Below are 12370 nucleotides of genomic sequence, written 5' to 3'. Positions count from 1 at the left end.
TTATACCTACTTAAAAATAATTTTTCTGGTAGAACTCTAAAGATTGTTCTAGCACAAAACTTGAAATAGAAAAGATTCATTGTTATTCCCTTATATATATATAGAAAAATAGCAACATGGGTTAAGGTAACTGGATCCAAAGGAAAAGTCATCTGGACTATTAAGAAAGCCCAACAAAGACCTGAAGATTGTAGCAGATATTGTCCATAAATTATGTGAAGGAGCTTAAAGGAGCTGCAAATAGCAAAATGGTGGTGCTTCCCCTAGGAGACAGCCAGATTCCTGTTACTACTCCAGACTTGGTAGGAACTGGCCCCTCTTCCTGTCTTCCAATATTTCAGATTAGTCAACTATATAAAACTGCAATATATTGAATTTCTATAGAATTTAGGTGAACCCATGGAAGTGCTGTCAAAGCATGGCTTAACTAATCAAGAAGAAGAAACTATGAGTTTCTGAGGATTTGTCACACTTATAAGAAACTTACATTCACAGCCAGCTACCTTAGCATTGTCAAGCCTATCTTGGGGATAGGGATAGTTGGTAATGGTGGCAAACTCTAGACATAAACAAAAGCGAGTGACCAGTGCAACCCTGCACCCAGTGGGTCGTGTTACTTCAGAACATTCATCATGAGCTTAAGCCACTGAATAGACCATAGAATAGAATATATTTCACAGGTATTTTTGTGCAAATTCAAGTCAAAAGAATAAAACTAACTCTCAGACCTTAACTTAATCTTCAAAAATAATAATTTTCATCACCACTTAATAGGAAATAGATGGTGCAAAAAAAAATGTCATCAGTGCCACAGGTATGCAATCAGCAAAATAACAGATTATGGGAATCTCTGCTAGAAAGACAATCAAGTTTGTTCTGAAAAATAGAAGAAAGAGAGGAGGAATGTGTATGTGGGTGGAAGAGGGAACCTATAGATTAGAGGATACTTAAGGAAAGATATGAGAAAATAATCATTTTCACTGTTTCCGGTGTGGTAGACCCTGGTAGAATATTTTTTTGTGCAATATTTTATTTATTCTTGCAAACATCCTCTGATGTTAACAATGACTGTACAACAAATCACTTCAAAACTTAGTATCTTAGCACAATAACCATTTTTTATATTCCATGAGTCTGGGGCCTAGCTATTCTGGACTGCCTTATCTCTGCAGGGCTTGCTCACATGCCTAGGGCCTTGGCTAGGACACCTGGACTGACTTGGCGCTGCTGCACCTGGTATCTCATTCTCCAGGAGGCTAGCTCAGGCTTGATCTCATGGTGCAAGCAGGGATTCCAAGAGAATGGAAGATGGGATTTTAATTGGCACATCTTTTGTTCTACCACAATATGTTGCCAAATCAAGACAAAAGATTAACCCTGATTTGGGAAGTAGAGGGAAAAGATTTCATCTCCCAATGGGAAAGGCTACAAAGCCAATTTGCAGAGGGCAGAGATACTGGGAAGAGTGAATAATTGTGGTCATTTTTCAATCAGTGCACATGTGGTAGCAGGTGTGATAGAAAAAAAAATTCTGTGGAAATTTCAAGCTCTGCAGGCCTTTGCATGCAGTCAGGGCAGAGATAGGGTTAGAATTTCATAAGACTCTCCTCTTCATGCAACTTTTTATTTAACTAATGAGATTTTTTCTTTGTTTCTCTGGTAAGTGTCCACTTAGCCCCGAAGGCTCTTTTATATTCCTATAGCACTCTCAAATTCTTCATCCATTGCTCTTATCATATAGTACTGTATTTATTTGTTTAACTTCCCAACTTCCTTCCAAAGGGATCCTTCTGAGGACATCAAGTGTCTTCTTCCATACTATACCAAACACACCTTTATTGGCAGTGTCTGGCAGAGTTGCCACGTAATAGACATGATATTATTTGCCTGATGAATGAAAATTAAGGAAAATGCAAATGAAAATAATAATGAAAGTCACTGTGTGACTGAGAATACACAGGCACAGCATGACTGTCATGATAATTCAAGAGAAGAGATGGGAATTCCCTGTGACAGAGAAATCCCTGCACTAAATTCTGGGTAGCACTTAGCCAATCCAATTCTTGCTCTTTTCCCTTGGGAGTCTCTCTACTACCTAGAGAACCATAGCATTTTAACACCATTTAAAAAAAGGCAGTCATTTGTCTGCAGCCTTCTGTACAATTGAAAGCTAAAAGTCTATCACAGGGTTCTAAACAAGGGTGCATTTCTTGATTGGATTTCTGTCTACCACAGAGCTTGGAAATAAATTGTCCCCAATTTTTGGTGAGGAATACAGATCTGCCCAGCCATTTTCTTTTCAGCCATGTTTCCAATCACTACCTAATTATTTTCTCTAATTCCTACCTAATAAAACTTTATTTGGATCAAAATTAGATAGCTGCAGTTATTGGAACTAGATCTGGAAAATATTGGATTGTTAGAGAATATATTAGAAGATATCAGGGTTGCCTTGTTATATATGACTAGCCTACACAATTAATTTCAACTTAAAATACAATAAAAGTTAAGACCATGACCATTTTGTTAAAAAATAAAATCATGTGATATAGTTGTTTTTTTCTGCAACCATTTTTACTGCAGTATTTTAAGATTGAGCAAAAAGTATATTGAGTAACAAGTGATTCATTAAAAGTTTTAAACTTGCTGATTACACATTTATAAAATAAAAATTGATGTAAACTTTAAGACACTCAGAAATTTAGCAAATTTATTAAACCATTCAACTCTGAGAAATTAGTAATGATTCCACAGGAACAAAAAATGAATAAACACATATTACATTTGACCAGCAACACAGGAATTTATTTTATAGATGTCCTTTCAGATGTTCAAAAAGGTGCACATTGAAGAATACTTGTTGTAGTATTTATAATAAAATATTAGGAAAAACATAAACACTCAATTAAAGGCTAGTTTAAAAGTCCAGTGTATATAAACAATGGAATATTATGTTATAGTAGTTAAACACAGCAACACACACAAACTCATATGTTAATTAAGTATAAAAATAAAAATAAAAGAAAAAAGCAATGAACAACATATTTCATATTAAAACCAGTATCACTTTAATTAGTTCAGATATTTGTGTTTTCTAGAAGGGTATACCAGAAAACAAGGATGAATATTTCCCTGGGTAAGAATCAGGTCTATGGAACACAGCAAGAGAGTTACTGTTCACTTTATTTTATGTCTTTTAAATTATTTATCTTTTCTTGCATTAGCTAGTTCAGAGCAAACTAATAATGCTCAAAACAAAAACAAAAGCAAAATGTATATCTGTAAAGAAAAATATTAATGCAAAGGCTTAATTATAGTCAATATTTCAAATAGAGACAAACCAGAAGTAAAAAAGAATGAATAGCCCTTCAACATATGTATACAAGTTACAAGGACAATTCTTAGTGTATCTAAGATAACTAGTTATAACTCAAGAACTAGTTTCAGTGAAAAGTCACACTTTCATTAAGGCCAAGTATATGATTTGCATCTTACCCTAAAAGAAATCTTTTTTTTAAATTTAATTTTATTTTTTATTGGTTGTTCACAACATTACAAAGCTCTTGACATATCATATTTCATACATTAGATTCAAGTGGGTTATGAACTCCCAATTTTTACCCCAAATGCAGATTGCAGAATCACGTCAGTTACACATCCACATTTTTGCATAATGCCATATTAGTGACTGCTGTATTCTGCTACCTTTCCTATCCTCTACTATCCCCCCTTCCCTCCCCTCGGAAATGAAGGGAGACCTTCATTGCTATACAAAATTACATATAAGAGGTGGTGAGGGGAATGGGAAAATAAACAAGGAGGGAAATGAATTACAGTAGATGGGGTAGAGATAAAAGAAATCCTATATCCTAATCAAGAACAGAAAAGGACACACACACACACACACACACACACACACACACAGGAAAGTCAAAAAGTGTCACATGCTTAATAAAATGAAGGTATTTCTTGCCTATTTTAGAGCAAAAGAAATATTCAAGATTCTTAAGTGGAGATTCTGTGGTTTGAAGAAGAGAGACTAAAAACAATAAGTGCTGTGTTAAGTAAAGCAACTAATTTTGAATAAAAATACTAGTTTGCCCTTCAGAGTAAATGAAACAGTTCATCTGAAAAATATTCAGGACAGGATTTCCATTTCTCACAAGACAGATTAGAGTGTGTCTCGTCAATTCTCCTGGTGATATCAACTATAAAAGCTGAATAAAATACAAAACAACAACAAAAACCACTTTAAGGGCATCAACGAACAGACAAAAAGAAAAGGTGCTGTGATCCCAAAAAGAAGGGAAAATAGACTGAGCTGAGCCCAATTTCTTTGCCACTCTTTCTCCTAGATTTTCTCAGAGACACAGATAAGGCTTCTAAGCAGAAAGCAATGGCTCAGAGTTTTAGCTTTTCTCTTGTAATGGGGGGAAGTTGAAGTCCAAAGTTCTTAAAACAATCAGGATGGAGGAACTAAGGCCTTAGAAAAAAGATGGCCTCAGAGAAGTCCTCACTTTCATTCTTTTCCTCTCTGATCATGCTACTACTGACTAACTAGTACCACTAAACTAAGCAGATAAAACCAGCTTGGAAGCTCAAAACTTAAACCAGAGCTTTCTCAGGAGTCTCCTGGTGGCAGGCAAATAAAAATTGGAGATCAGAGCCCACTATTGATAAGATGCTTCCATAACTACCCCACTTTAAATTAAGCATGTAATAGCTGGGCCTGGGAGAAAAGGTGCATAGGAAATAGACAAGCTCTCACAAAGGCTGAAACCTTGCCTCAGATCACTGCAGTCCCTATTATAATAGCTATTTAATTTTAATGGAAATTAAATACTCTATGGAGAAAAATAACATCCTGCACCTCTAAAATTCTTAGTCACTATTACTAAGATTTGGTTTTTTAAAAAAATAATACCAGAAATGTCAAGAGACAAAGACAAGACTGACCAAAGTTTTTCAAAAATTCCAATAAGAGGAAATAGAAAAATCTGTATAATCATCTATTAAAGAAATTACATATGTGATATTGCATCTTGCAAAAAAAAAAAAAGCATGAGCTTTGATATCTATAATTAGCATCCTCACGTTTGGTCAGTTTTAAAACCTGGATAAGACTATGATCTCTGATTTGCAAACCCAGTTCCTTGGAGAATTTCCAAGGGAATGAGCATTTGTTGGAGCTTTCTGGGCTGCCACCCTACCTTTCTCAGGCAATATATCTCATTTCATTGCCACAACCTGCACATTTTCTTTAAAACAATACTGAATATGTAACAGATGTGATTCTGCAATCTGTATTTGGGGTGAAAATGGGAGTTCAAAACCCAATTTGAGTCAAATGTATGAAAGATGATATATCATGAGCTATGTAATGCTTTAAATAATCAATAAAAAAAACAATACACTTGAAAAATGGCACTATTTTATTTTCTTTGATATAATTTTGAGTGTACTGACACACATTGTAGTGGCTAAAATTTAAGAGACAGACAATACTAAGGATCAACATGGATGACAAGAATGGGAAACAACTAGAATTCTCATGCTCTGCTGGTGGAAATGGAAATGGACAAAATCTCTTTGGAAAATGTTGTACAAGATAAACTGAAGCTGGACTAATCTATACTGATCTCATATTTGCATTTCTTTTACAAATAAGATATAGAGTTTTTATATGCACCAAAACACAGATATGAGAATGTTCAGAGAAGAATTGCGTTTTTTCCAAATCACAAACTGAAAACAATCCAAATACCTATCAATGTAAAATAAATAAATAGAGCGAGGTACACTTGTATAATGGAATCTGTGTACAGAATACAGAAGATATTACTGCTAAATATAATATAGAGCATTGTTTTTAAGTCAGAAAATCAAAGTGGACATGCTGTATGATCCCATTTAAATAAAGTTCAAAAAATAAATCTATAGTTTCAGTGAGTTAGGGAAACCGGGCTGGTAAAGAGTTCCCACAAGACAGCTCTCTCTTTAGTCATCAGCCACAATTTCAGGGGAACCAGGGATACCCTAACTTTGGACCAGTTAGCTGCAAATTCATGAGTCTCCACAGCTAACCTCAGATTTTGCAATTTGCTAGGACTCACAGAACTCAATAAAGAGCACATGTTTATATTTTTATTAAAAGGAGGGGCACAAATTAGAATGGGCAAAGGAAGAGTAACCTAGGGAGGAATCTGGAAGGGAATGAGAAGCCTCCATATCCACAGGAACTCTTTGCTGTCCTAGAATAGATGCATCAGAATGTATGGCATGTGGCCAGCCAGAGAGCTTTGATTTTTAGAGTATTTATTAGGACAAGACATATATGGCCTATATGGTTGACCTTTAATCTCAGCTACTCCTGCAGGTTTGGTTTGATTCCTTTAGTCCCCAGAAATCAAAACTGTCTCTAAATCTCATGTCTCTAAACATTTTCTGACTGTCCTATGGCCAAAATCCAAGGGCAAGCCACACCCCTGCTCCCAAGCAAATTATCAAAGACTCCAGAGAAAAGCTAGGTAAGTAGCCAAAATAAATTTCAGACCTCTTTTTGGGTGACATTAGTTATTCACTACCTAACATTGATGGCAGTCAGAATAGCAGTTACTGTTAAGGGCATGTAATAGCCAGGAAGATGCAGCATGCTGATTCTAGATTCTGGAAATGTTCTATTTGTTGACCTGGCAGTAGTTACACAGGTCTGTTTATCTTGCAATATTCATGGAACTGTACTTTTATAATTTGTGTGTTTTTCTGTATGTGGCTTATATGCCAAGAAAAATATATACTTAGTGGGGGGAAAAAATTTAAACCAGAGATGCTACTCAGCCAAAGTAGATATTTAATAGTAGGAAACGGGGAGTGTTATGCAATTCATGGCTTCTACCCAGTAGGGAAGCACTTTTCAGGTTGAACTCAACATAGAAGCTGCACTCTTCCTGCCAAAGAAACAGCTGCAGTGAAACCTTTCCTGCTGCTAAGGTGCTGAAAGACCATTGCAACCCCAAATTGTGTAGGTCATAAGTGCTGTGTGGCCCAGAAAACATCAGTGAAGGAAAGAAAGTTAGAGTGAGGAAGGAAGAGAAGTGGGAAGAAAGGAAAGGAGGGGGGAAAGGAAGAAACAGAAGGACCAAGTAGAAATATTTCTTTAACTGAATATTCACTGATGTCTTAGTTTCCCAGAACAGTCTCTGATACAAGGATATGTGTGCAAATGTATCAAGGAAAGGTTTCTTAGAGGAATGGTAAGAGAATGTGGACATGGGACAGGGAAGAAACTCAAGAAGCCAAGCCAAGCTGTGAGTTTTAGGCAACATACCAGGCTCAGACTGAGCCCACAGGGGAGCTCTAAAGGGTAAATTATACCTTAGTATTTGTCTGCATTTGTGATAAAGCAGCTGGGTTTCAATACTCCTGGTAACTGCCCTTTGCTAGGGGCCACATTAAGGGGCATGTAAACTCCTAGGCATTTCTAACCTCACAAGTGCTAGCAAAAAAAAAAAAAAAAAACTCTAGACTTTCTGGGCATGGTGGTTCACACCTTTAATCCTAGCAACTCCAGAGCTGGAGCAGGAAGAACACAAAAAAACAGGCAAACTTCAGCAACTTAGAACCTGTTTCAAAAAAATAAAATAAAATAAAAAGAGCTGGGCAAGGATGTAGATCAATGGTAAAGCATCCTAGGATTCAATCCCCCATACCTCCCCCCCCAAAAAAAAAGTGGGAGTAGGAGGTCTTTAGTATTTTGAGGAAAGTCCTCCAAAGAGAATTTCCAATGTGAATTGTTAGAAAGTAAAGTATGTGGAAGTCAAGAGAGGAGCCTACAAATGGTGGAAAGATTCCAAGGCAATATGTGAAGTAGTAGCTACTCATTATACCTGGATTAGAAATTAATACAAAAACTATCCTATACATTTTTACATTTCTGTATATACCTCCTTGGTTGTTAAACCTTTAGTATTCCACATTCTGTTATCCTTCCCAGTATAATAGGTATAATTTTCAGTCAACATTTTATAATGTTCCAAGTTAGAAACTTTTAAATTATTGCTAAAAATGTTTTACTCATATTTTCAAACCCAAATTCCACCCAAGAATTCCAATCACTAGTTTTTAGGGCTCAGAGAACAGAAAAAGAGGGATATAAAATGCTTCTGACCTGAATGTAAACTAGTACAGCCATTATGGAAAACAGTATGAAGGTTGTTCACAAAAATAAAAATGGAAAGATTAGATGATTCAGGGATCTATTTTCCTACCTAATTCTTTAAGAAAGTGTCATCAAACATTTTATTAAACAGTTAAATAGTAAATATTATACACTTTGCAGGTCATATGGTCTCTGTTACATATATCTCAGTCTCTGCCCTGGTAACAGGAAAGAAGCCACAGACAACTATAAACCAATGTGCTTGACCACATTCCAATAAAACTTTATTTACAAAAGTAGTCATTGGGCTGCATTTGAACTGTGGTTTGACCTGTGGTTGTTGACTTCTGTGGTATTGTGTAATATGTTCTGCTTAGAACCGAAAAGATTAAAATATTGCTTTTGAGTAGTTTCTGTTGTATCAGGTATAAGCATACAGATTAACCATCCGTGAGTGGTTTGAGTATTGCATTCCCCACAACTTCAGTTTCTTCATTTGTAAATGGAACTACTCCTTACCTTTAACTATATAGTCACATAAAAGACATTCACCTGCACTGAGTAGATGAAGAAAATGTTTGATGAACTTGCTTTGTAAAGTTCTGCTCAAATGTACTACATTTCTACAGAGTGGGTTTTTCATGTTATTATAACATTTACCACATTGTCTTATAAATTATAATTTGACTTTCTTCTTTAGAATATAAGTTCTTTAATGGTAAAGACCCTTGTATCACTAGAACTTAGCATAACTTCCTTGCTCACCACCTTTTAAATGAATGATTATGTAGCTCATAGCCCACTTTGACAGGTCTAAGGCTTTTCCAAGCACCATAAAATGAGGGGTACTCTCTGCCAAGATTTATTAAGGTATACTTGACAAATAACAATTGTGTGTTTTTATGGTGTACAACATGATGATTTGATATATGTATATACTGTGAAATGATTGAATCAAATGAACAGATCTATCACCTCATATTTATTGTTTTTTCTAGTAAGAGCATTTAAGATCTAATCTCTGAGCAATTTTCAAGAATGTAAAAATACATTATTTTCAGTTATTGCCAGTTATATACATGTTGTATAACAGATTTCCAGAACTTCTTAATCCTAATTTAAACTATTTAACCTTTGACCAATATCTATGCATGCCCTACTCTATCCCCAGCAATGCCTGATAATCACCATTCTACTCTCTGCTTCTGAGTTTAACATTTTTGGATTCCACTTATCTTTTTGTACTTATCTTTCTGTGCTTGGTTTATTTCACTTAACACAATGTCCTTCAATATCATTCATTTTGTGGCATAGAACAATATTTCATTCTTTTTGAAGGCTGACTAGTATTCTGTCACTTTTTTTTTCTTTATTTATCCATTGATAAACACTTAGCTTGATTCCATACCTTGGCTACTTTGAGAAGTGTTGCAGTGAATATGGGAGTGTAGCTATCTCTTTGACATAATCAAATTCATTTCTTTTGGATATATGAGGTATAAAGTATGAAAATAGAGAACACTGCCCAAAATTCACTTGTAGCTTTAAAAGAATTCCACTATGTCTCTATATTTTGAGGAGCTAGGTGTGTGTGTCATTTCCTGTCTAATATGCTAAAATTCCCAGAGGCAGAAGTTATGCCTATTTATATTCTTTTCACTCACTACTCTTAACAGAGAAATGTGAAATCCAGTCCCTTAAGAAAAATTCTTGTGATGACTCCTTCGTCAGCATATTAACAGTAAATTCAGTAAATGCTCAACAATTGCTCACTGGATAAACTGCCACCATGCATTTCTGTAGACCTGCTAGATTTTTAAAAGGTTATTAAAGAAACCTTTAGACAAACATACAGCACTCAGGCTGTATGTTTAAGTGAGTTAAATGTATTAGAAGTAAACCCCAAATTTTGGAGGTCGGAAAATCTGTATGTATTTCACAAACATGCCAACAAATTTAAAGGCGTTAGTTCCCATTTTATATGGAAGAGAATGGATTTTAAAATTCTGGTGAATAAAGTTCTTTAAACAGAAAAAAATAAGAAGAGTAGGTTTATAGTAATTAATAACCAGACTGATAAAAATTTTAGTCTTGTTTATATAATTAAAAACTCATTCAAATATTTCAGAGTCAGTTTGTCTTTAAAAAAGAAATACTGCAATCTATATTTATCATTTACATCTCTGAAGGGCTCTATAGTTCGTGTGACATGTGAATATCATGTCCAGTTTCTCTAAAATTCTACAATTTATTTCCATGTGAATTTCTCCATAATTTTTTTTAGTTCAGCAGCATGTCTGTCCTTATTGAAAATTGATTTATACATAGGTCTTTGGCTCTCCATTATCAGTTACGCTCCAAGAATGATTAAAGTCTTAAATACGTTCTTTACTTTAGAAAAGTGTCAAAACTCTTTGCGATTTTGCTTTCTTAAATTCAGCTACTATTTGTACTATGTAACTCAATTGCTAATAATTTAAAAATGTACACAATTTGCATTTTAGTTGAGGTTTAGTGGGAACTTTTGACTTCCAAGATAACATCATGGTCTCACCTCCTCATGAATATGCTTCCTGAGTTGCTCAACATTCCTTCTTCATTTTCTGTTTATTCAGATACAGAATTTCGTTTTAAGAAACTAAACTTTTCCATTAAGTTTTGCTTTATTTAGTTTTCTTTTGAACCTAACAAATAGCCTTCAGCATGGAGCATATGGACTCCTGCTCTTTTTATGAACCACAACCAAGAGTCTTGGGAAGTCTCCTTAGGCCTTGATAATGAAAGCAAATCCTTGAAAGCTTTGACCCCATTCATTAGCATAAATCCAAACCCCCTACAATTAGCAGCAGGGCCAGCCCTCAGCTGACTCCCTTTCCAGTCAATATCTAAATAAGTAGGAGGTCTGTACCTACAGAATTTGAATTATTACAGCAGGGAACTGAGTTCAACCCATAAATAAAGGAAATAGCTTGCTCCCCATAAAGTTGGTCCTAGGTAGGAAATCAATTTTCCTCTCTGCAGAAAATGACCAGTCTTCCAATACCTGAAGGTTTGTTTGGAATAGTGCCAGTTGAAAAATGGGTGCTTGATAAATACATTTAGGATTGTTCCAGTCAAATCCATTATAGGTTTTTCAGGATAAGTCAACATATCAGCATAAACTTTGACTTTATTCTCTTGGGATCTTTCTTGCTTCTATAATGCAAGGACTTCTCTAAAATCACCCAGAATTTTGGCTTAGTGCTTTCTTCTGACTTGGCAGTTCATCCCCAAAATCATTTCAATAATTAACAGGTTCTGCTCAGGGTATTTTTTATAACTGGACAGGGAATCCCATCTGACCAAAACAATTAGGTGCTATCTTTACTGCAGGTCAGAGACCTAATGTAAATATATTTTCATTGCCCTTCCTTATGGCCCCATGATTTTCTGATTTAAAATCTAGACATGAAGTTAATGTTCTAGGAAGAAATTTTTCTAAGCAGGCTCTTCAATAGGCCTGTCATAGTCACTCTGAACAGAGTTTATGGTTTATATATTAAGAAGTACCCATTACCAAAAAAAGTCAAGTAATAAAATTATTTATTCTTTTGACATCAATCTTTTGTTCTCTCTTTACAACAGAAATCTAAAAATCTTTTGAAGCAGTAAGATAAAAATGTTCTGTCTCAATTTCCATAAATGGAATAATTTAATTCCTGTATTCTTATCTGTCATTCACAACTTTTTATATTCTTCTTCTCATCTCTGACCTTATAAGCCCTACAATATGGTGTCAGTTTTACAGATAAGAATTTTAAGTACTTTGAGGCCATGGACCAGGTTTTATGGATAATACTTTCCCTGTTCCCCTCCCCCACTCAACTTTTTCCATTTAGAAATGTTTTCACTAATTATCCCATTTTCTCTTAGAACTCTCATTATCATTACCTTCATTTTAAAGATAAGAAAACTCAAATGTATATGCTTATTCAAAGTAACACAGTAATTCATTCATTCATTTAGTAAACACTGAACTCAGACAAAGGTCTAGTCTTCCTTATGCTTAAAATTCCTTGATGTCTTCTAGTTACTCTTAGAACAAAGCCCAACATCAATGACTTGGATGTCAAGGCCTTGACCATTTGGCCCATAATGCAATCTCCCACCTCCCTCACATAACTCTCTACTTCTTCCCATTCTGGAACTGCAGAGAGTTGGCAATCCCTGGGC

Source organism: Spermophilus citellus (genome assembly GCF_964194105.1).
Source record: "Spermophilus citellus genome assembly, chromosome: 1".
Lineage (NCBI taxonomy): Eukaryota > Metazoa > Chordata > Mammalia > Rodentia > Sciuridae > Spermophilus > Spermophilus citellus.
Note: the sequence above shows the minus strand (reverse complement) of the source record.